Genomic DNA, 6,279 nt, shown 5'->3' with positions numbered 1-6,279 from the left:
AATATCACGATTAAAACTGACTTTTCAAAAAAGTACTACGAGGCAAAAAAGTTTTAAAAACATTCTGTTTAATAGTACCACAATAATAATTCAATTGTAACTTACACAAAAGTTTGGGGGGGTTTAAACGAATGGGGGTTTAAAACCCCCATAAAATTTGTATGGGGTGTCGGGTGTCCAAATTTCACTATACAGTGGAACCTCGATTATCTGTCTCTCTATTAACTGTCGCCTCTGTTAACCGTCAGGGTCCATACATAAGTTGTTATATTGACTACATAAGTAAAAATTTAGTCATCAACTCATTTTGTTTGAGCATTGCGATAAGCCAAACGAAATTCGTTGAAATGTACACGTGCAGTAATGCCACCACCGCATTTTTTATGTAAATAAGTTTTGTTCTTATTCAGGGTTCCGGATTAAATTTCAATTTAAATCGGTAATGATAAATGATACCATGCTCTTAGAGTTCTATTTTTAGAATCGCAAGCCGAAAATAAAATCACACGGCACAATAATTATTAGATTTGATGATTTTACGTCGATTAAGAAATTCAGCTGTTGCAAAATGTGAAGTAATAAAACAAACAAAGATTTCGGAATATTTTAAATCAAACTGATTCGACTGTACTAACATAAATACCTCTTTTATTGTCAAATAAAACATACAAATACAATTTGAGAGCTATATGTACTATGAACTTTTATTTTTTTTAATGTTCTGTTAACCGTCTTTTCGATTATCCGTCACACCCTTGGTCCGGTGCCCTGACAGATAATCGAGGTTCCACTGTAATTAAGATGCTACTGCCATAAACTGTCACATGTCCATTTTCAATAAAAAATCCCTAATAGTTTTCGATATATTGGAAAAATAGATTTTCATTTTGTAACTTCAAAGGGCTGTAACTTTTTTTCTGTGCATATTTGTACTAAGGTAAGTTAGGTTCAGTCGAACTATTTCTGTTCCCAAAATATGAGATTAAATTTATGGCCTGTATTTTTGTTACGCCCTGTATATATATACATTATATATATATATATATATACAGGGTGTTTGGTAATGAATGAGCCATAGCTTAACCTTACGAGTCCTGAGGTTAAAATAGGTCGATTTAAGCTAACTTACCTTAGTATGAAAGTTGATAATAACTGAAATACAGTGTGTGATAGTTCCCTAATAACACCAAACATTCCATGTATGTTCCTAGAATGTACACACAGGACATTGAAAACATTCCTGGAATGTCCTCAAAAGCACAATAACATCCCCTGAATGTCCCAAGAAAGTCCTCTGTCAGCATTTTAAACATTCCCTGAATGTCTTATTGGAACATTCCTTTAATCACAAATGTTCTTAGGACATTCAAAGTATATTTTTAGACATTCCCTGGATATACCTAGTCACTGATGTGACATAATAGGTTTGTTCCAACATGAACCTTTGGACGGTCCAGAAACCGTCACACCGATCACCGTCCTGTGCAGTACCATGGAATGTATTATTTCGTTCCGATGAAACGTGAATTATCTAGTAACAAAACGGTAATCTGTCAGTTCTTAATCGTGTTGAAACAAACCTAAAACCTCCGATTTGTTTTTTCATGAGTTTTGTAAGAGAGACTAAAAACTTTTTTTACAGTCACCTGTTTTCATATGATATTTTTTGACATGTGAAAACAGAGATGACCCTAAAAATGGTTTTTCGTCTCCTACAAAATTCATGAAAAAGCAGATAGGAGGTATTGTCACATCACCGACGATATACCAGAAGTATATGTGGCCATACCAAATAATACATCCTTGATAAATATAAACATTTTTATTGCACAAAATCTTGTCATATATTTTTTTCCATAATCATCACTACGATGATGATTCATTTGTATTGAATTGTACATTGCAATTCTCTGATGTTTGGGAAAAAGGGCTTAAGTCAGAATTGCACATCGATAATGTTTTGATGATTTCTGGACCAGAAAAATTGGCTCTTTTTATTGGTACATACAGTTTAAGTCTGCAACACTTTTTTTCTGGTCGAGAAATCATCAAAACATTATTGATGTGCAATTCTGACTTAAGCCCTTTTTGCCAAACATCAGAGAATTACAATCTGGTCATAACTGACCAATGAGCAATTTTAATTTAACCTAAATTACTACTGTTCATTAAAATGAAGAGCTTACCCCATAGCGTCTCTTATCTAATCTAACAAGATTGTGCACTATTCTAACATACACAGGCACACAAGCACTACGCTCTGCTTTTCACTATCACCTATCACTCAAACTAGTTCAAAAGGCTTTGTCCTCTTCAATCTTCTAGTTTGTCCAGTAGTAGATATCGATGAGCTGGATTTTCTCAATATTCTCATACTTATGAAGTCATGACTTCATGCTATCTTCTTGATGATTATATTATCCAGGTTCCATTCCTAGGTCTTAATATTTGTTTATAAAGTAATATCTTATTATGCATCGACAATGTGGAGTTTCTTCCAACTAGTCAATACACTTTTTATAGGTATCTTTCTTTTGCCTTTCATAGCCACAACAAGGCTATAATACGTTTCCTTCCTAGTTTTTTTGTAGACCACTTTCAGCTGATTCTAAAAAATTAAAATGAATGGTAATTTTTCTATTCTTTACAATTAAAAATCAAAAGAAATAGGTACTACTATTTACAGGTAATAATATGCATAAATAATTCGTTTCCTAAAGAATACAGAAAACTGAAAACGTTTTTATAATACTTACATAATTGTTTAAACAAAAGAGACCCAGCCAGAGCAAAACGCAAAACTAACAGACAGAACTGCAAAAAAAGCCACTAATTTCCATTTTCCCACCCCCTTATCTTATATGCATTTTCCAATCAAAATTTTTAGGTTGTCATAACATGAACGACTCAACCTCAACAAATAATAATAAACAAAAAGCTCTACTTCCACTTCCCGCCAAATGGACACAGGTTGGTGACACTGAATTCACGCCAAATAAATGAAAAAATAGAACAATTTTATTTTTCTTCACGTGAAGTTTATAACGAACAAACTTAGATGTCAAAGTGTGCTTTTACACGTCAAATTTGGCCTTGAATAACTTTGTCAATTTATTGTTCAATTTATTGTTGATGTAAAGTGGACTTTAGAGCCGGTATTTTCTGTCCCGATTCAACCCCGGTTAGCAAACCGGAGTTTAATCGGGACATAAAGTACCGACCCTAGATCGATCAAAAGTTCCCAAAAATATATTTTCCACCTACCTCTAGCCAAAGTATACTTTTCCGTACCTGATTGTAGGGAGCGAAGTTGTACTTTTCCTCCCTAGGGCGGAAAAGTAAAAGTGACGTCATGGTATTTCATTCATGAAATATAACTTATTGACGCCCTGTACAATATCTATTTTCTATTACGTAAGTATCTATACATTTTAACGTTTATTTATAAAACACCCTGTATTTTGCAGAATGGTAAAAACGGTAAATTCTTATTTTGATTTAACAATGTTTACATTAATAATTTGACTTATATTTGACAGTTGACAGTTGTATTGTACCTACTTGTTAGATTTAATTCTAATAAATTTTGGTGGTTAGTTACATAAATAAATTAAGTAAAAATGAAAAAATTACTTGTTATTTGAGGAAGGTGGAAAAACCATATGTATAACATGCGGGAGTAAAGTGCCTTTTCCTCCCTTGTTATACAAATAGATATTTCACGATAAGATCTTGTAAAATATAACAACCATTTCAGAGGAAAAGAAAACGATGAAAGGAATGCTAAAAATACTAGGGGCGATAGCGAAAATGGAAGAGATAAAGACTAAATATATGGAATGGACAGAAGGAGAATACATACAAGGACAATACATGACAATAAACATAGAAGGAAAAATATATAAATTCGAGGAAGTAGGAAGATTCCAACATCTAGGAGCGACATTCACTAAAAGACCAAATATGAAAGAAGAAATCCAAGCGAGAATTATGGCTGGTAATCGTTGTATCTTTGCTCTAAACAAAACAACGTAAGAAGTAAGACTATATCTAGAAGAGCTAAGACAAGAATTTATAAGACAGTGATAAGACCTATATACAGCGTGTCTACTTAAGTTGGAAACATATGGGAAACTTTTTTATTATTAATTTTACGAAAAAAAGTTATTCTTCATAAAAAGTTCTGCATGCTCTAAAACCTAAGATTTAATCATCATATATCAAATTTTATCAATATTGTACGAGGTATGTCAAAAAATATGAATTTCGTTCAAGGGTAAAGTACCTTTATTTTTATGAATATCGAAAATTCTTGTTATGAAAAGTTGTTTGTAATTAAAAACCAAAATAAAATATGTAATTACATGCTTCTAATTGAAAAAAAAATATTTTACAAATTTTTCTCTGTCATTTTTATTTATAAAAAATTAATATAACTCTTTTATTAATCATTTTACGAGAAAAAGTTATTCTTCATAAAAAGCTCTGCATGGTCTAAAATCTAAGATACAACTATGATATATCAATTTTTATTAATTTAATACGAGGTGTGTCAAAAAATATGAATTTCGCTCATGAGTATAATACCTTTATATTTCACAATATTTCAATTAGAAGGATGTAATTACATATTGAAAAATAGTTTTAATTATAAACAACTTTTTTAATAACAATTTTCAATACTGTGAAAATAAAGGTAGGTACTTTACTCCTGAGTGAAATTCATATTTTTTGACAGACCTCGTATAAAATTAACAAAATGTGATATCTGATGGTTGCATCTTAGGTTTTAGACCATGCAGAACTTTTTATGAAGAATAACTTTTTTTCGTGGGTAATAAATAAAAACGAAGTTAAGTATCCATAAATTTGAGAAAAATTGGGAAATTTATTTTTTTAATTGGAAGCATGTAATTAGATATTTGATCTTGGTTTTAAATTCCAAACAACTTTTCATAATAAGAATTTTCGAAATTCAGAGAAATAAAGGTACTTTACCCCTGAACGAAATTCATATTTTTTGACAGACCTCGTATAATATTGACAAAATTTGATATATGATGATTGAATATTAGGTTTTAGAGCATGCAGAACTTTTTATGAAGAATAACTTTTTTTCGTGAAATTAATAATAAAAAAGTTTCCCATATGTTTCCAACTTAAGTAGACACGCTGTAGATGCATATAGTATTATATTCCAGTGAAACATAAACGATGAACAAATCCGAACAAGTCATGCTGAAAGCATGGGAAAGAAAAGTTCTCACGAAAATATTTGGACGAAAGCTGTGCGGAATGGAATGTGGATAAAAACACCAAATTTAGAACTAGAGAGGATGTATGGAGAACCGAAGGAGAACCGTGTAGTAGGAATCATCAAATCACAAAGACCGAGGTAATTGGGACATATCCAAAGGAATGTCAAACACGAGACTTCCCAAAAGAATACTACTAACGGGAGGAATAGGAGAAAAGAAGAAGAATGGTAGACCGAAAACGAAACGGAAGAAAGATTTCGAAAGAGACAGAAGACCTTACAATCATAAATTGGAAAAGTTAAGCAGCAAGCAGGAATTCCAAGATTCTCTAAATTCTCTAGAGAACGGAAAAGAATATTAAACCAAGCCATGGGCCTCTTCCCTAACAACAAAAAACATTCCAGGAATGTACTATCAAAGTTCTATTACTGTTTGAATGTCCTGGACATTCAAGGAACATTCGGTGAACATCTGATTAAGTTATTCGTGGAATGTTACCACAAAAGATTCTATGAACATACTACCAATGTCCTATATTTAAAGAGAGGCCATTTACTATTAAATTTGCATTCATTTTCAAATGTGCCGCGCGTGTATATTATGTATTTAGGCAATCCAAACCACGTGACTTCTGGTTGGCATACAACAAAAAGTTACAGGTTACGTTTGTAATATCATTTCATTTCATTGTTTATCGTCGTATTTTGTCTATTTTGGATTCATTTGGATTTCGTTTGCTGTATTTTGTGAACTTTATAAACTTTATCACACTGCAAAGTGGTAGGGGAAATAATTTTTATTTACTGTTCATTTCTCTGATATTTTTCAATATTGATGAATTTTGCAAGCAATAACATTATTTCATTTATTGTTTTTGATATTTATTGAAGCTGAAAATAATTGGGGATTTAGATCCATATACAATTCAGTCAGAATTGGATTTTACCACATTCCACCAAATTACTATTATAGATATTTATCCATTATAAATAGTTGATTATATCTGGTGAAGTCTCACAGT

At 31.5% G+C, this 6,279-nt stretch overlaps 1 long non-coding RNA gene across 1 annotated transcript; it reads right to left on the bottom strand.

Annotated features, from left to right (window-relative positions):
• Positions 1-1,807: 1,807 nt before the first annotated feature.
• On the bottom strand, positions 1,808-3,014 carry LOC126882767 (uncharacterized). The gene is made up of 2 exons (XR_007697375.1): positions 2,757-3,014; positions 1,808-2,608 (listed from the first exon to the last, which is right to left on the bottom strand). It is a non-coding gene; the product is annotated as an uncharacterized LOC126882767 (long non-coding RNA).
• Positions 3,015-6,279: the final 3,265 nt, after the last annotated feature.

The sequence above is a fragment of the Diabrotica virgifera genome, chromosome 1, assembly GCF_917563875.1.
Source record: "Diabrotica virgifera virgifera chromosome 1, PGI_DIABVI_V3a".
NCBI classification, from domain to species: domain Eukaryota; kingdom Metazoa; phylum Arthropoda; class Insecta; order Coleoptera; family Chrysomelidae; genus Diabrotica; species Diabrotica virgifera.
The sequence above is the reverse complement of the archived record's forward strand: the minus strand, read 5'-3'. Positions and strand labels throughout refer to the sequence as shown.